Source organism: Caretta caretta, chromosome 1 (assembly GCF_965140235.1).
Source record: "Caretta caretta isolate rCarCar2 chromosome 1, rCarCar1.hap1, whole genome shotgun sequence".
NCBI classification, from domain to species: Eukaryota; Metazoa; Chordata; order Testudines; family Cheloniidae; genus Caretta; species Caretta caretta.
In genome coordinates, this window is record NC_134206.1 from 214,687,150 (window position 1) to 214,706,247 (window position 19,098).

At 46.5% G+C, this 19,098-nt stretch overlaps 1 protein-coding gene and 1 long non-coding RNA gene across 5 annotated transcripts in view; one reads left to right on the top strand and one right to left on the bottom strand.

The window, feature by feature from the left end:
• LOC142069338 (uncharacterized) overlaps positions 1 to 19,098 on the top strand; it is a 122,250-nt gene that overhangs the window by 64,235 nt on the left and 38,917 nt on the right. The window contains exon 1 of one of the 3 annotated variants that reach the window (XR_012665129.1): positions 16,984 to 17,028. The exons of the other annotated variants lie outside the window; for them this stretch is intronic. The gene's annotated coding sequence lies outside the window, so the exon portion shown is untranslated. Of the gene's footprint in view, positions 1 to 16,983; positions 17,029 to 19,098 lie in introns of those variants that run through there. 3 annotated transcript variants of the gene reach the window in all.
• On the bottom strand, positions 4,852 to 15,344 carry LOC142069351 (uncharacterized). 2 transcript variants are annotated; one of them, XR_012665142.1, is made up of 5 exons: positions 8,405 to 15,344; positions 7,604 to 7,692; positions 7,237 to 7,412; positions 6,958 to 7,102; positions 4,852 to 6,313 (listed from the first exon to the last, which is right to left on the bottom strand). It is a non-coding gene; the product is annotated as an uncharacterized LOC142069351 (long non-coding RNA). The 2 variants fall into 2 exon arrangements; XR_012665141.1 differs by having other exon boundaries at positions 7,604 to 15,344.

Below are 19,098 nucleotides of genomic sequence, written 5' to 3' on the forward strand. Positions count from 1 at the left end.
GGTCATTCTGCATGACTAAAACTAATGGATGTTGGGCTGGAGATCAGGCTTCAAGATGCTCCTGCATCATGGGGTTTCACACTCTAATGTCTACACTGTTAACTCCTGTAGTTTTTTTTTTTTTGCTCTGGTGACATACCCTAAGTGACATCTCTGTCCACTGTCACACCATTTCTGTGTGTAGTTGGGCCTGAGGTATATGTGTAGGAAAGTACATGAGGTGAGCAGCACTGGCAAGTTATTGCACAGGTGTGAGGCACAAAGTTCTCACCGTGCTTTACTTGCTGCACAGACATACACTGCGGTGTCTTTAACCATCCCCAGATTGATCGTCAGGGACGTGTTCAGCGTTGCTGGCCGTGCCACACTGTATCTGGTTTGGAACTGATCTTCTATTATTGCTGGATTCCCATCTACAGAGAAGGCTACCAATTGCAACTACCTTTCTGAATCCTTCTTTTGCTGACACCACAGGACAGTATAGTAGGAGCTGTCATCATGTTCACATGGGAAACTTCCCTTGCTCCCATTCTGGATGGCTATAAACTTCTCCTTCTGTGTCACCATCACCCCATTGCAAAGACCTGCAAAGGAGAGTGGAGGGGACAGGGTGAATGAAGGCCAGGGCGGATGGAACATACCTCACTTGGTCTCTGTGCATTTCAGGATTCACCTTCAAAACTCCTGCCTTTATTTTCAACTAGGGTGACCAGATGTCCCGACTTTACAGGGACAGTCCCGATTTTTGGGTTTTTTTCTTATATAGGCTCCTATTATCCCCCACCCCCATCCCGATTTTTCACACTTGATGTCTGTTCACCCTATTTTCAACCCCTCCACGGACTGGTCTAATCACCTCACTGACCTTGTGTTTGTTCTGCTTCCTCTTCACTTCTATCAATGGTCTCTCTTCATACAACCTTACCACAGTCATACATAAGCCCTCTCCCGTGCACTTCCTGCCATCTGGAAGTGGTCCTTTCTAGTTTCCTCCACTCATCTAGCAAAGGCCCCTTCACTTTGTCCAACACACTCTTGCCAATTTGGTAATAGAGCCTTCTCCTCTGTGATTTCTCTCATATTCAGCAAACATGTTACCGCTAATGCTGCATCTGATTTCAGATGCTAAAGAAAGTAAAACTGCACCATCTTGTAGTCAGCAAAGTATATCAGAGACAGTTTCTTACCGGCCAGCAGCTGGAAGCCAAGGGAGACACCCAATGCCCTCCACATGGCGTCTGCAGCAAAGACAAGACAGAGTGATGATTCTCAATAATTGAACAAGGCGCAGCATGCTTTTCAGGGGGAGGAGCTCTGTAAAACCACTCAAGGGGAGGAATTGGTGATCATGAGGCAGGGCACTTATTGGAGGGGGCCAAGCACCCAGAACAAGTTGGCAGCCATGTTGTGTTCCATTTATGATAGAACTTAAAACCCTGATCCGCACACCCCAGAATTGTAGTGGTTAGATATTCATATGCAAAGTGTGCACCTTGAGCCCATCTCCCACTACAGAAAGCCTGCTGATGCTTCACATTGAAGAGTGTCAATATTTCAACATTAGGATTTCATGGTCTTGACCGTGAGCATTCTGGGAAATGTCAGTTTTCTGCTCCGTCAGTGTGCTGGCCAAGTGGTGATTTCTTTCTGCCTCTTTAAATCCCCTTTGCAGTTCCAGTGGGAGAAGTCACATGACCTGTTTGTAGCATTACTGGCAAAGGACAGCTGCCATGTTCTATCCCTTATTGGCTACATTTTGGTGATAGGTGACAATTTCCTAATTAGAATGCACAGGTGCCAGAGAAATGTGGGAGTTTTTAGTAATTTGCATCTGCAAATGCTTGAGGTTTACAATAAGTCAAGGACACCCTACTCTATGGCTCTCCCCATCTCTCCTGTGTCCAGACATTCTCACCCAAGCCAGGTCATTGGCTGTGTGTTACACGGGTGAAGCTAGAGACAAAATAGACATAGCCAGGAAGATTGTTGACTCTTTCTCTGGTTTTGCTCTTTGCTGCTTTGTTTTGTTAGCACTATGTTGCCCTCCAGTGGCCATAGCCAAGAAGGTTAATAGAAGATAGTTCTGGTAGTCTAGCTTCTTTCTTCTTCTCCTTTCCTGGAAATCCAAAGCATTGTACCCACTGGGGAGTTGGTTAAATGCCAGCAGTGCGGGCAAAGACAGGGTGCACTGTCTGTGAGAGTGGCTAGTGCTTAAAAGCAGGACCAATCCCCAATTTTTGCCCCAGATCCCTAAATGGCCCCCTCAAGGACTGACCTCAAAACCCTGGGTTTAGCAGGCCAATGCGCAAACCACTGAGCTATGAACTTGCTCTCATCGAAGTCTTTCTCATAAGAGGGACTTGACCCAATATAAGTAATGACTATTAACTTCAGAACTTCTCCCTGGGGTTGCTGGTACCAGAGCATGGTACCAGTGTCGTTCTGGTAACAGCTCATGGTCACATCCTCCCCAGGTTTCTGGATTGCTGCTCTTGGCCACTGCAAGATGAGGTCTCCAACCCCAGCCCCTGTGTGAGCGAGGGGGAAAGGAGCAGAGATACATTAGCCCGGCACAAAAGGGGCCTCTGCCCAACACCACCCCAGTCTGTGCACAGCCATGCTGCAGTATGCCCATTGCAGGTTGGGAGTTCTGGCTTCTTACCAGGCATCAGAAGGAGAAGAATTTTCAACATCTCTAGCAACAAATGTGACAGGATTGGTTCTTGTAGCACTTGAATTTTGCTTAGGCAACAGGAAGTGAGAGGAATGCAATACCCCTCCCACTGCTGCCACTTGGCTCTGAAAAGTGTGTCAGGGAAGAAAGAAATGACACTTTGTCTCAGATATTTACCTCTATATTACAGACTTCCCAATCAGCCTTTTAACCCAAGGCCTGAGCATTCATGGTGGTTAAAGATCCCAGAACATTCTATCTACTGCCGTGTTTGCCTCCAGCAGACCCCTGGACAATTCCAACAGGGTTAAAAGTTTTGGTGTGTTCTCAAAATCACCCCTGCAATTTCATGCTATGCAGTATTCAACTTGATTTCCCATCCTATGCCAAAGTCATGTATTGTACTTGCCAGAATGTCAGCAAGCAGCGAACAGCAGAGCGGCTAACAGAGGGAGTTTGCCTGGGATCTGCTGAGAGGAGGTACACTAAGGGCTGCATTAGGGAGGCTGTGTTGGTGAATATCTGAGTGTCTGTTGTGGGGAAAGTTTGACCGTGTGCTTGATTGGTGGTTTGAAAAGTGTGAATTGGGAGTGCCTTGTTTCAGGTGAGCCTTGAGTGGTCCTGACTGTATAAAAAGGAATGAAACTATATAAAAAGCCAGTCAGGTGCGAACCAGCTGAGCAGCAAACAGCAGAGCGGCTAACAGAGGGAGTTAGCCTGGGAGTTCGCCTGGGGAGAGCCCGCTTAGACTTACATCTTGCTGGCTTCTCTGAGTAGTTACTACAACTCGGTCCCTAGTCTGTAACTGTGCATGGGATTATTCCGTCCTAAGTGCAGGACTCTGCACTTGTCCTTGTTGAACCTCATCAGATTTCTTTTAGCCCAATCCTCTAATTTGTCTAGGTTCCTATCCCTACCCTCCAGCATATCTATCTCTCCTCCCAGTTTAGTGTAATCTGCAAACTTGCTGAGGGTGCAATCCACACCATCCTCCAGATCCTTAAATGAAGATATTGAACGAAACCGGCCCCAGGACCGACCCTTGGGACACTCCACTTGATACCAGCTGCCAACTAGACATGGAGCCATTGATCACTACCTGTTGAGCCTGACAATCTAGCCAATTTTCTATCCACCTTATAGTCCATTTATCCAGCCCATACTTCTTTAACTTGCTGGCAAGAATACTATGGGAGATCGTGTCAAAAGTTTTGCTAAATTCAAGGAACAACACGTCCACTGCTTTCCCTTCATCCACAGAGCCAGTTATCTCATCATAGAAGGCAATTAGATTAGTCAGGCATGACTTGCCCTTGGTGAATCCATGCTGACTGTTCCTGATCACTTTCCTCTCCTCTAAGTGCTTCAAAATTGATTCCTTGAGGACCTGCTGTATGATTTTTCCAGGGACTGGGGTGAGGCTGACTGGCCTGTAGTTCCCAGGATCCTCCTTCTCCCCTTTTTTAAAGATGGGCACTACATTAGCCTTTCTCCAGTCATCCGGGACTTCCCCAAATCACCATGAGTTTTCAAAGATAATGGCCAATGGCTCTGCAATCACATCCGCCAACTCCTTTAGCACTCTCGGATGCAACGCATCCGGCCCCATGCACTTGTGCTCGTCCAGCTTTTCTAAATAGTCCCGAACCACTTCTTTCTCCACAGAGGGCTGGTCACCACTTCCCCATGCTGTGCTGCCATTGCAGTAGTCTGGGAGCTGACCTTGTTCGTGAAGACAGCGGCAAAAAAAGCATTGAGTACATTAGCTTTTTCCACATCCTCTGTCACTAGGTTGCCTCCCTCATTCAGTAAGGGGCCCACACTTTCCTTGACTTTCTTCTTATTGCTAACATACCTGAAGAAACCCTTCTTGTTACTCTTAACATCTCTTGCTAGCTGCAACTCTAAGTGTGATTTGGCCTTCCTGATTTCACTCCTGCATGCCTGAGCAAAATTTTTATACTCCTCCCTGGTCAGTTGTCCAAGAAGCTTCTTTTTTGTATTTAAAATCAACAAGGATTTCACCATTAAGCCAAGCTGGTTGCCTGCCATATTTGCTATTCTTTCTACACATAGGGATGGTTTGTCCCTGTAACCTCCATAAGGATTCTTTAAAATACAGCCAGCTCTCCTGGATTCCTTTCCCCCTCATAAAAAGAAAAGGAGTACTTGTGGCATCTTAGAGACTTACAAATTTATTTGAGCATAAGGTTTCCTGAGCTACAGGTCACTTCATCGGATGCATGTAGTCCAACCCCCTGCTCAAAGCAGGACCAATCCCCAACTAAATCATCCCAGCCAGAGCTTTGTCAATCCAGGTCTTAAAAACCTCTAAGGATGGAGATTCCACCACCTCCCTAGTAAGCCATTCCAGGGCTTCACCACCCTCCTAGTGAAATAGTGTTTCCTAATATCCAACCTAAACCTCCCACACTGCAACTTGAGACCATTGCTCCTTGTTCTGTCATCTGCCACCACTGAGAACAGCTGAGCTCCATCCTCTTTGGAACCCTGTTTCAGGTAGTTGAAGGCTGCTATCAACCCCCCCCCCCCCTCACTCTTCTGTTCTGCAAACTAAATAAGCACAGTTCCCTCAGCCTCTCCTTATAAATCACGTGCCCCAGCCCCCTAATCATTTTTGTTGCCCTCCACTGGGCTCTCTCCAATTTGTCCACATCCTTTCTGTGGTGGGGGCCCAAACCTGGATGCAATACTCCAGATGTGGCCTCACCAATGTTGAATAGAGGGGAATAGTCACTTCCCTTGATCTGCTGGCAATGCTCCTACTAATGCAGCCCAGGATATGCTATTAGCCTTCTTGGCAACAAGGGCACACTGTTGACTCATATCCAGCTTCTCATCCACTGTAATCCCAAGGTCCTTTTCTGCGGAAATGCTGCTTAGCCAGTCTGTCCCCATCATCAAGTGATCCATCCCGTCGCCCATTCCCAGCTTCTGGCAAACAGAGTCTAGGGACACCATCCCTGCCCATCCTGGCTAATAGCCATTGATGGACCTATCCTCCATGAATTTGTCTAGTTCCTTTTTGAACCCTGTTATAATATTTATAGTAATTGAAACACAAAACTCACAAAGTAACAAAAAACTAAGCTGTTCCCCTGAACAATACAGGCTACAAGTGCCCAGAGGTCTTTCACTTTGCATGCCCGTGTCTGCTGCAAAAAGTCTGTTTCTCTGGGAAGCCAACAATGCCTCTGTGGGTTTGAAGCCAGGTGTGCATCATCTCTCTCTCTCTCTTCCATTATTGTCAGCTCTCTCTCATTTGGGTGTAAGGTTTCTGATTGAGTTGCTGATCTCCTCACAGCACTGTGTACTCAGTGGCAGCACAGAAGTAGCTGGCTGAATCCTGGGTTCTCAGATCCACAATGCTCATGGAAGAGATCCTGGTATTGGGTCTAGTGATTGGAAACTTGGGTGCATTATACCCCTCCTCATAAGTAGCATTGGACCCATACACACTTTGGGCTATTAACCTTGGACCATCTCCCTGGAGCTGCTTGTACCAGTACATGTAAGAGTAGCTGGTTTCATTCTGGACACACGTTATCTTCATGGTTTCTCCAGGTCTCTGGGTTGCAGTTCTAGGGAATTGAGAGATGAGAACTCCCAGTCCAGAGCCTGTGTGAGAGAAACAGAGCCAAAGCCCTAGAAATTAGCAATGAAAAGTCCAATGAAACCACATTAAAAATGCCTGCCACTCTCCCAGCCAATGTAGGATTGCTCCTATAGCATAATCTCCATGGCATCACCAGTTCAGACTCTAATTATTTCAGCGGCACTGTTTCTGCCTCTTCCCTTGGGAGACTATTGCACAGCCTAGTCCATCCTCATTGTTAGGAAGCATTTCCTAGTTTCTAGACTAACGTTTCCCCCTTTTACACAGTTTCACCCCATTTACCTCTAGTTACATCACCTTTTCCTACCCAAAACAATTCTCCTTCGTCCTTCATATGTAACACTCCAAATACTGTTGTCATAGTACCTAGTTCTCTTCTCACTAGCAGTTTGGCTGAGCTGAATATGTTTAATTCCATTAACCCTTCTTCAATGGATAGTCCCTAGGTGCCCCCAACACTTTCACTGATATTCTCAGAACTCTCTCCAGTTTGTTGACATCACTTCTGCATCCAATTCCCAGAACTCTGGAAAGATCCATATTGATGTCCTGGCCTGTATGTATCTGTAGGAAGCTGTGCTCTTCTTGAACACCTGGCTGGATCCCGTCTTTCGTAGGGGTCAGGGAAGAATTTCTGGGTTCTTACCAGGCACCAGAAGCAGCAGGAAACTCAGCATTTTTGCCAATGAATTTTATTCTTCTCTTTTTTTACTTCTTGGTTTTTATGAAGGTGACAGGAAGTGGTGAGGAGACCAGAGCCCCTCCTTCGCCTCTGGCTTCCTTTTGAAAACCTGGGGAGGAGAGAAACCTGTATAATGAATGATGAATAAAGTTCTTATAAATGAGATATAAGACTGATTTCCTGAGTATTTGTGGTCAGAAAAGATCCTTTAGCACTTTAGACAAGAGAAGCAGGAGTCATTACCCTGGGCAAATCCCATCTCATGGTATTCCATTCTGTCCTCCAGCAGTGTAGAAGATGTTATTCTGCACTTTCTTTCCTGAAAGACTGAGCCATGTGCTGAATATATTACAGTTTTATTGGTGCATCACCAGGGCCATGGAAATGTTTCTAGTTTTCTAGAATTTTCTCCTCAGAATCTGTGGAATATTTTGGAAAATGGGGATACTTTGAAAACAAATTCAATCAAAACACAAATGGTAACACCCAGTTGTTCAGTAAATTCATTTTAAATTCATTAGTAGATTTTTATACGATTCACTTTCATTCTGGCTTCTCTTTCAGAATGTTTTAACACATATGCCCCTTTCACCCAGAGATCTTTTTTTACCTTCCTTGAGATCTTTCTGCCTAGCTCTTTCACTTCCCTCAGTCTCCCCATCCCCTCACTGTGGAAATCTTCTCCAATCTCCTCCCTTCCTGCAAGAGAGAGAGAATTCAAATCTGTCATGTAACTGCATGTTGGTGTTCAGTAGATGAACAATCTACAATCAGCTGTGGGGTTCTTGGGACTGGGTGCTGCAGGGAAGAGACAGGAAGGGGGAAAGATCAGAGGAGCCATCCCATTGTTCATGGGTGGGGAGGCAGGGGTGATACCACACTGAGCTGCTGGTCTCTTTGTTCCCACCTTTGTTCCCAAAGGTGTTGGCTGCTGGTGGCAAGAGGCTCTTTGTCTGCTTCCTGCAGAAGCTGTGGTTGGCTGCCCTTCCCCAAGAGGCAGGGCACTGGGGAAGTCAGCCAATCAGAGGGGGCTTTCCCCCCAGGAAGGGCTGAAATTTGCCAGAGGGTTGGAGCTTCTCCCATCATCACAGTCTGGAATGTCAATGTGTATTAGCATCTATCTATCCTCTACAAACCCCTCTATGTCTCTCCAGTGCCAAGGAGGCAAAATGAAATGACAGGGCAACCAGCCATAACAGATTGCAACTACACCAGGGTTAAAGCCCCTGCTATTACCAACTCCAAGAAGAGAAGTATACTCTGCACACATAGGACAGGTGTGACCCAAACCCCACTTAAAGAAAGCACAGCCCCAAAACCAACTTCCTGTAAGTGTGTTCCATGTTGCCATGTGGAATGTGCTAACACAGAAAGGGACTGGGTACAAGACAGCTCTTGTCAAAGAACTCACCCATTATGAGATCACAATCACTGGCATCACAGAGGCCTGTCTGACACATCTAGTTACTGTGGAAGGAGCAGCCTTCCTTCACACTGGTGGTCCACTGCAAACCCAAGGTATGGCACTTGTTATTAGACAACCTTTAGCACAGAGTATAATCACAGGGAACCCCATCTCTCCACACTTATGGTATGCTAGGCTCCAATATCATTATGGACACTTACTGTCATTTTGGCTTATGGACCAACAGAAGATGCATCACTTGCAGAAAAGCATGCTTTCTACCACCAGCTAGCAGCAAAAATCCAGTCAACTCTGCCACAGGACACATTGCTAGTGCTCAAAGATTTCAGTGCCATGACTGACTGTGATTGAACTGGGTATGAAACCCGGTGTTTGACATTGTGTGCCGCCAAGGCCTTGTTTGTTATGGGCTCCTCACTTAGGCACTTTAACAACCATTGCTGGACCTGGTTTTCAAACAGTGGATGTGCCATGAAGGAAATTGACCACATCCTCATTAGAAATCATTCTATAGTGAAATCTCACTGGGTTTTCAGAAGCACAAGCCAACTCAGACCATAGACTAGTTGTCACTCATCTTTCACTATTTTCTTCCAACTCCTCACAAGCCAGATGTCCAAGAACAGTACAATGACCAACGTCTTTCTGAGGATCTTGTTAAAGCCATGAAATACGCACAAGCCATCAAGGGTCACAGACATACCTTTGGTACCCTCTCAGATGATGTGGAGATTGTCTGGAGTGGTGTACATAACACTATATCACATGCTGCCACTGCAGCAATCATCTTCACATGGTTATGCAAGAAACCTCAGCTTTCTGAAGAGGCCTTTGATATATTAGCAAAAATGGCAGAAGCACATAAGCAAGGAGATGTCCAAGAATGTAAATATCTGAAAGGCATTTTCCAGGTCATGGCAAAATTTGTCTGTGAGATCTATGTCAGCTCCCTGGCTGACGAAGCAGATAGACTAAAAAACAATAATCTTCATCCTGCCTACAGTGCCATTATGCACCTGGCTGGCAGCCATAAACAGTCTTCTATCATCCGCCTTATGAAACCAGATAGTTCTGCCTGCTCATTGTCAGACGAGGTTCTGGACAGATGGAAAACACATTATGAAAGCACACTGACCCACAGCCCTGTTAATGACTGTCTAGAGCTATGTGACCTGGTGAACCACAGAGTTGCAGAGCCAGGGATGAACACTAATCCTCTGTCATTTGAGGAATTATGAAAGGTCATCCAAAAATTACAGAATGGACATGTTGGTATTCCACCTGAACTGCTCATAGGTGCCTTGGAAATATGAACGTCAGCCTGCATCAACTGTTCAACGAGCGTGGGCATCAGGCAAAGTACCAGCAGAATGGAAAGATGGCATCATAGTGTCCCTGTGCAAGGGCAAAGCATCCTACACCACGTGTGGCAACTACAGGCCAATCTCATTGTTATCCATCCCTGGAAATGTCTTTGCTTACATTTCTTCTTAGTAGGATGCAGCTGCTCCTTAACAGATACCGTTGTCCACAGCAATCAGGTTTCACTGCAGGGCAGTCAACAATGGGTGCTGCCCTTACCCTTCAGCTTCTGGATGAGCCACAGTGAGAATTTAACCACCAGCTTCACATAGTATATATTGACATCAAAGCTGGTTTTGATTTGGTAGACAGGTCAACACTTTGGTTTGCACTGAAAGGAGTGGGTATTCCACATGCTCTGCTAAATCATAGAATCATAAAATCATAGAATATCAGGGTTGGAAGGGACCCCAGAAGGTCATCTAGTCCAACCCCCTGCTCGAAGCAGGACCAATTCCCAGTTAAATCATCCCAGCCAGGGCTTTATCAAGCCTGACCTTAAAAACCTCTAAGGAAGGAGATTCCTTAAATCTGGTGCATGATCTTCCCACCAGTACTGGTGTGAGAGAGCACGTGTGTTCACAGCTTTTACCATGTTTCTACCCAACCTCAAGTGTGGAGCAGGGATGAAATCTTGCCCTGGCGCTATTCTGTTGAGCTATTGACTAGATATTAGGACTTGCTCCTCTACATGTCAGAATCAAGTTTGGTCAAGAAGAGTTTGCCAACCAAGATTACATCAATGATGCTGTCTTGCTTACAGAGAAGTCATAGAATATCAGGGTTGGAAGGGACCTCAGGAGGTCATCTAGTCCAACCCCCTGCTCAGAGCAGGACCAATCCCCAATTTTTGCCCCAGATCCCTAAATGGCCCCCTCAAGGATTGAACTCACAACACTGGGTTTAGCAGGCTATCCCTGAGCTATCCCTCCCCCTCTGTCTTGTTTACAGAGAAGTGTGTTTGGTTTTATTTTGCTTGTTAAATTACTTTATTCTGTATGTGATTACTTGAAACCACTTAAATCCTACTTTTTATACTTAATAAAATCACTTTTGTTTATTAATTAACCCCGAGTAAGTAATTAATACCTGGGGGAGCAAACAACTGTGCATATCTCTCCATCAGTGTTATAGAGGTGGGACAATTTATGAGTTTACCCTGAAGAAGCTTTATACAGAGTAAAACAGATTTATTTGGGGTTTGGATCCCATTGGGACTTGGGTGTCTGGGTGCTGAAGACTGGAGTACTTGCTGAGCTGTTAACAGTGAAGTCTGCAGCTTTGAGGGCGTCGTTCAGACCCTGGGTCTGTGTTGCAGCAGGCTAGCATGTCTGGCTCAACAAGGCAGGGTTCTGGAGTCCCAAGCTGGCAAGGAAAATGGGCTCAGAGGTAGTTTCAGCACATCGGGTGACAGTCCCAAGGGGGTCTCTGTGACTGAACCTGTCACATTGGGGACTTCATTAGATAATGTCTGGTGTGATGACATCAACTGTGGTCACTCTGGCTATGATCACTAAATGAACAGCCTACAAATGAACAATTTACTATCAGCTGTGGGTTTTTTGTGGCTGGGAATATTTATAGGAATAGTTTATTAGCATCTATCTATCATTGCCTGATATGGATCCTGTAGTTCTATGGTGATTTTGGATAATAAGGGAAAAGAATACTTTAGAGAGAGCTTGGGAAATAAAGCAGAACAAGGGCACTGTTGGAAGTAGCTGGGTGTATCAGGAGAACTCTTAGCCACGGGGATGTCATTTTAGTGCTAGTGGCTAAATATGGGTGTTTGTGCAAATTCTGCTACAGGCATCAATATCAACAGGTGTTACTGACACCCAATCTGTGTCTATAACATTCACTAGGAACCAGAGAGACTTGTCTGTGATGGAAAATAAAAAACAATTTCATACTCACAGAGAGAGGCAGAGCATGAAAGCAGAGGAGAGGAGCCCAATGACGTCAATGTATGGCCTCTAGTGCTCCTCCTTGGCATTGCACCTTGAAATATTGTTTTGATATAAGTTCCACTTTGAAACTGACCTAAAATATTTCTGTGAGAGACTAGAAACGGCCAAGAAATCTGCAGAATGGGATCTGGAGCTTTTCATCTCTAGGACCTAGTGTGATGCTGTATGGAATCTGGGGGACATGCGAAGATATTATGAATATTAATATTGTAAAATTGTAATGAGTTATTTCAGATATGCCATGTAATGTATCTGCAAAAATGTTATAATTTGCCAGATATAATAATCTCACTTATGTGTTTGTATCACCTTTGTATTATGAGTTATAGATATGTATGTCCATATTTCAAACTTGTGCTATGCTTCTGGGTGTCAGCCCCAGATTGTTCGGCAACAGCACTGCCTTGCCTGATTGATGGCCCATTGAGAACCATCAATTATACAACTGACCCATTAAGAGAAGGCAGATACAACTTATGACTCAGCAAAGCATGCAGGGGCATGCCTATGGACAGGACTCTAAGGTTTTTCAGGCCATGTGCTGGGCAGCTTGTGTTTGAAACAAAGGAAGCTCAGGCCGCATGGCAAGAGACTATAAAAGGCAGCTGCATCTTCTCCATTTTGTCTTCAGTCCTGCTTCTTACCTCTGGAGGAACTTTGCTACAAACTGAAGCTCCGAACAAAGGACTGAATGACCCATCCAAGCCATGGATGCATTCCAGAGGGACTTTCAAGCCAGCAAACTCACCAATAGTGCTAGGAACTTGATATATGGATTTTGAAGTCTTTGTATGTATGTGACTGCTTTACCACTTAACACCTCTCTTGTTCTTTCTTTATAATATATGTTTAGTTTTAGATACTAAAGGATTGGCTGGCAGCATGGTATTTTGAGTAAGATCCTAATCTATACTGACCTGGTGACTTGGCTGACCCTTTGGGGTCAGAAGAATATTTTGTATATGTCGGCAGAGTTTAAAATAACTTCTCACTGTACTGGACCTAGATGCTGATTGGGAGCCAGAGACTGGAATGCAATAAAGGGGGCTGTGCGGTTGTTTTGTTTTGCTTCTTGATAACCGGTGTGGGGGATCAGAAGCACAGTTTGCGACTGGTTGGGAGGTTTAACTTCATTGTTACCCACCAGTTTGGGGAGTATCTGCTTTCCCTTTTGCAGCCTGCCCTGACCTTGACATTTCCAGTGAGGGCTGCCCCGGGCACCCCCGGTCACACCTAGGTTCTGATCCATTTATTGTTTTAGGGAATTTTAATGCTCTGTTAGTTACTTTAAAGTTACTGCATTGACAGTCCTTGGGGTAAAGTTTTTCCAGTTCATAAAATCCAGTTCAATGCTCTTTCAATCTAAGCGATTATTTTACTTTAGTCTAAGAAAAAGAGAAACAAAGAAAGATGAAATATAAAGTGACTTTCCTGATTCAGATCTCAGAGGCAGACATGAAGACTTTTTTGAAGAAGCACATTCTGTAAAAAACAGAAGTTAAAACACGAGGGACAAGGAAGAAGAGTGATGCACTTGGGAGTTCATAAAGACAATATAAGGGGTTAACAAGGCAGACTAACCTGAAGGAGTATTTAGCTGATTCCAAACCTTTATCAGGTAGTGTTTTGACCACAAAGGACTGGATCCACAAAGGTACACATAAACACCTAAATCTGGGAATTGGGTGCCTAACTCCCATTTTTAGGTACTACTGTGATGCACAAAACTCTTTCTTGGCTGCTGCCTATCCCTAAACTCACTTGGCACCTACGTTTTCAGAGTAAACCTTCCCTAGGTGCCTATGTTTCTCTGCCTCTAGGCATACCCACTTCTGCCTTGCTTTAGGTGCCTAAACACCTAAGGCCCAGAACGATCCAGGGTAAGATAGGTGTTTGGCCACCTGTCACTCCTGCAGGGCCTGAGCCAGTAGGCATGTTCTGAGGATGCCTCGCTTCACACAAAATGATTGGGTTGGAAGGAGGAGAACGACAACCTCCTTCATAACCTTTGGCCAGTGGTTAAGGTACTCAACTGGGATTTTGGAGACACACCAAGGTCAAGTCTCCCCTCTGTCGGATGCGGGGAAGGGATCTGAACAGGGATCTTTAACCCCCCAGGTGAGTGCCCTAAACACTGGACAACAGACCAATTCTTGTTTTCTTGTCTCTTCTTCCCCTTTTTCTGGCTAGCTGGTCACATGTTGCTGGATCAGTCTTTTCCAGGCTTCCCTGTCCAGTGCTCGTCCCATGCCCACTCCATACTCCCATATATAGTCTATCCACCATTTTCTTGGCCATCCTCTTGTTCTCCACCCATGAACTCTAGTCTTTAGTGCCTCCCTAACATGCCCATACCATTGCAGCCTCCTTTTCAGCAACTTCTCTCTAATACTGCAGGTCTCACTCCTGAAGACACCTTTCTGCATGTGGTCAAGCATTGTCACCCTCTCTCACTGGCCTCAGACATCTCATTTAAATGGCTTCAAGTCTTCTCAAGTGCTTCTCTTTGATTGCCCACGTCTCTGATCCCCCTCCGGTGACCATCACCAGGAAGGCTAATAGAAGATATTTACATAAGAACATAAGAATGGCCATACTGGGTCAGGCCAAAGGTCCATCTATTCTAGTATCCTGTCTTCTGACAGTGGCCAATGCCAGGTGTCCTAGAGGGAATGAACATTCCTGATAGTCTAGATCAGCGGTTCTCAAACTGTGGGTCGGGACCTCAAGTGGTCATGACCGCATTTTAATGGGGTCACCAAGACTGGCGTTACACTTGGTGGGTACTGGGGCTGAAGCCAAACCCCAAGCTCCACTGCCCAGGGCCAAAGCCTGAGCCCCATTGCCAAGGGCCAAAACTGATCCGAAGCCCCACAACCCAGGGCTGAAGCTGAAGGCCAAGGGCTTTAGTCTGGGTGGCAGGGCTCAGGTTACAGGCTTTGTCCCCCTCTCCCCCATCTGGGGTGACAGGACTTGGGTGGGCTCAGGCTCCCCCTCTCCCCCGTCCTGGGGTCATGGAGTAAGTTTTGTTGTGAGAAGGGGGCCATGGAGCAATGAAGTTTGAGGACCCCTCGGACAATGTATTTCAATGAGTACTCATATATGCCGCTGACTGGAAGTGCTATGGCTGCGCTGTGATGCTCAGTTGGCAGGTCACTTGGCCACCAGAAGACCTCCTTCCTCGTTGCCTGTTTTTTCTCATGAGTTTACAAGCAGGCTGAGGTCCAAACATATATGGACTCCTATGAATGCTATACATGTACCAAGACACCCTGAAGCAGACCCCTTGGCACATTAGTACCTCTGAAGACTCTGGCTAGGCCTTGCTCTGCCATCAGCCCAGACTTTATTGTAGAACTCACAGCAGGGAGTTTGTGTTTTCTCGGTGGCTCTTCCAGGGGAGCACTCCTAACCCATTTCCTCTTACCCAGAGGTGTGGGCCTCATTCCCTTCGTTCTCATAGGTGGAATACAGAGTGGAAATAGACTATGACTTTCTCCTGTGCTCTTCCCTCTTCCTGCATCAGTTGTGAGCAGAGATCCAGGGAGAATCTCCTCTCTGGGAAGGGAGATGCAGTAGCAGGGGGAGGAGATTTTTACAGGGGGAGGAGGTGACTCTGAAGCGCTGTGTCTAGACTGCTGGAACAGAAATACACAGCCGAGTCCTCTGGCTCCATGGGTGCAATGTCCAAGTGAAGGAGCTCAGTCTGCGGCCTTTTAGCTTGGAATCGATCAGTGACATTGCCTTTTTCTGTTAGTTCTTTGTCACAGGAGAAAATGAGTAGATGCAGGCCCTGTCCCAGAGTCTGTCTGTACCAGAACATGTAATTGTGCCCAGAGGTTTGTTCACATGTGAGCTAGGCTTGGTGTCCCTTCTATGACATCAGACTCTGGTTTGGTTGATCCGAGCACCTGAGCATCTTGTGAGAAAAAGAGATAAAACACAAGTTACAGAGACAGTAAAACACACGGCTCTGTGAGAAATGTCCAGAGCTATGTCCTGTAAACACGGGGATGGAGATTCATGTCTCAGCCAATGACTTACTTGCTACCATGAAACAAATGTCCATGTACCAAAGTATGTGCATCCCCATCTCTGTCTCACTGAGCAGGGACATTCCCTTGCACTGGGTTTTACACAGCTCTGCTCTGTAGGGCTCGTTGCTCCCCTACCCCTGGAATAGACTGGATCCATTTGTGATTTGTCTCCAGGTTCCTACACTCACAGATGCAGCAGCTGTGCCAGAGGGACCTGTGCACCTTCCTCCTTGCCCTTGCGAGCAGTGATTTGGTTTCCCTGCAAAGAGACAGATCACCTGCAAGTCAGTGGGTCTATGTGACATAAATACAGCGGTGACTTCACAGTGACAGGCCTAAATGATCATCTGAGCAGAGAGCACAAGAACTGAATTGCGCACAATGGCTCTGGTTCCCCCGCTTCAGGGGCTTCTTAAACAAAGTCCACACCCCAAGTCCTAAGGTAATTTAAAACATTCCCCTCCTGGGGTCCTCTGGGTACACACTGGCCCTTCAGGCTCCAACCCCTGTTCAGTGTCTCTGTGCTTGGTAGGGAGTCCCCAGCACTGGGAGATCACCAAGTCAATCACCACTCCCAGCCTGACTGGACCTCAGACTTCTCCAAACTGCCTAGGTTTCAGGGTCTTCCTCCTGCCACAGCAGGCTACTGCTAGCCCTCCTAGCTGGGGCAACTGCCCTGATCTCACCGTCTTCCCTGAAGGAGCCTTTCCTCAGTCTCTGCCACAGCTTCCTGAGCACATCCAGTGCCCTGCAGTGTCCTGCCACTCTTTACAGGGAAGTCACCCGATCTCCCAGGTGTGGATCATTCAGTAGCGAGTGATGGCTAGCTCCAGGCTCTCTACCCCTTTTGGGTCAAGCAACCCAGTTACATTGTTCTTGGCATTATTTATTTCCTGGAATCTATTCAAGTTCTTCCACTGGTGTTTCTCTGTGGAGAAGCTACCAGTGGATGCTATGCAGGGTGGGCACATACTGGGGCAAAGATCCTTGGGGGCAGAGAGGTTGAGAATGGTTTACAGAACCTTTCACCTCTAGCTCACAGTTCCTACCTGTACCCACATAAATCATGATTCAAGTTATTACAGTCTGTCAGACTGTGTGAAACCATTTGATGGCTCTCAGCCTCGTTCCAGCTGGGACAGGTGTCAGTTAAACAAAGTCCCACAGACTGAATTTACTCCTACTGTCACTGCTAATGAACACTTATCAGATTTCATCTCCAAGCACTTTCCAAAGGCAGGTGAGCATCATTTGTTCTGTTTTACAAGGAGAATCGGAGGCACGGGGAGGGTAAGTGACCTGCTCAAGGTCATGGGGCAAGTCAGTGGTAGATGTGGGAGCAAAGCCCCGGTGTCTGGAGTCCCTGTCCATTGGACTGACTCCCTGGCAAATGACACTCTCCCTTGCAGCTGTGGTGCCCTCAGAGCAGCGACCAAGCAGCACGTTCATGTGGGGGTATGTGTGTGGGGAAAGGAAGCTTGCACTGCTCTGCCTCTGGCTAACGAAAGGGCTTGGCTTCCAGAGCTGGAGGCTAGGTACCCCTCACCGTTCTTAAGTGCTAAGTGACATCTCTGTCCCCTGTCACACTATTTCTGTGTGTGGCTGGGCCTGAGGTGTGTCGGTTGCGAGGGATGAGCAGCACTGGCGGGTTATTGAACAGCTGTGAGGCATGAAGCTCTCACTGTGCTTTACTAGCTGCACAGAAATACACTGCAGTGTCTTCAACCATCCCGGGGTTGATTGTCAGGGAGGTGTTCAGAATTTCTGGCCTTGCCACACTGTATCTGTTTTTGAACTCTTTTTCCATGTCTGATGAATTCACACCTGTGGAGGTGGCTACTAACTGCAGCTGCCTTTCTGTAGCCTTCTGCTGATACCACAGGACAGTAATGTAAGAGTTGTCATTATGTTTACATGGGATTCTTGCCTTGCTCCCATTCTGGATGGCTATAAACTTCTCCTTCTGTGTCACTGTCACCCCACTGCAAAGACCTGCAAAGGAGAGTGAAGGGGACAGGGTGAATGAGGGCCATGGAGGGTGGAACACACCTCACCTGGTCTCTGTGCATTTCAGGATCTAGTTCCAAAACTCCTCCTTTGATTTTCAGCGCCTCCATGGAGAGTGAGGTTTAATCACCTCACTGACTTTATATTTGTATTGCTCTCTCCTCACTTCTATCAATGGCCTGACCTCAGTCTCTTCCCACAACCTTACCACAGTCAGTACATAAGCCCACTCCTGCCCAGTTCCTGCCATCTGGAAGCAGCTCCTCCATATTCCTCCCTGCTTCCGCCATTCATCTAGCAAAGGTTTCCTCCCTTTGTCCCTTCACACGTTCTTGTCAGTTTGGTACTGGAGCCTTCTCCTGTGAAGCTTCCATCATCTGCAGCAAACACCCTCCTCCCCACATTCTGCTTCTTATCTCAGACGCTAAAGTAAAGCTGTAGCATCCTGGAGTCAAAACATTTATCAAAGACAGTTTCTTACCTGCCAGCAGCTGGAAGCCAAGGAAGAGACCCAACGCCCTCCACATGGCGTCTGCAGCAAAGACAAGCCAGAGTGATCATTTCCATTGAACAAAGTTCTGTGTGCCTTTAGCAGGCGGAGCTCTGTAAAACCACAAAAGGGAGCAGAACTGATGATCATGAGGCAGTGCAAATATGAGAGGTAGTAAAGCAGGGTCCAGATGTGGATCTGAAGTGTGCAACTGCCTCTCATTCCATTATGGATAAAACTCCAAGCCCAGATCTGCACACGTCGGAATTGTGGTGGTTAGACATTCTGATGCAAAATGTGTGACTTTGGCCCCTCTCCCTCTACACAAAGCCTGTTGCTGCTTCACATTGATCAGTGAAAATATTTTTACATTAGGGTTGTGTGATCCTGACAGTGAGCATTCTGGGATATGTCTGTTTCCTGCTCAGTCAGTGTCCTGGCCAAATCTTGATCTCTTTCTGCCTCTCTAGATCCCCCTGGCAGTTCCAAAGGGAAAAGTCACATGACACTGCAGCAGTACTGGCAAAGGACAGCTGCCATATTCCATCCCTGTCTTGGCTACATTTCAGTGGTGGGTGAGAATTTCCTATTGTTAGAATGCAGCATGCTTTAGGATCTGTCAGGAAGATGGAAGACACCAGATAAATGTTGGTGCTTTAAATAATCTCTGCATCTGCAAACTCTCAGACAAGGACACCCTCCCCTCTGACTCTCCCCATCTCTCCTGTGTTCAGATATTCTCCTCCACACTTTATAATTGACTGTATATTACAGGGGTGAAGCTATAGACTCAGTCAGAAAGATTGTTGACTC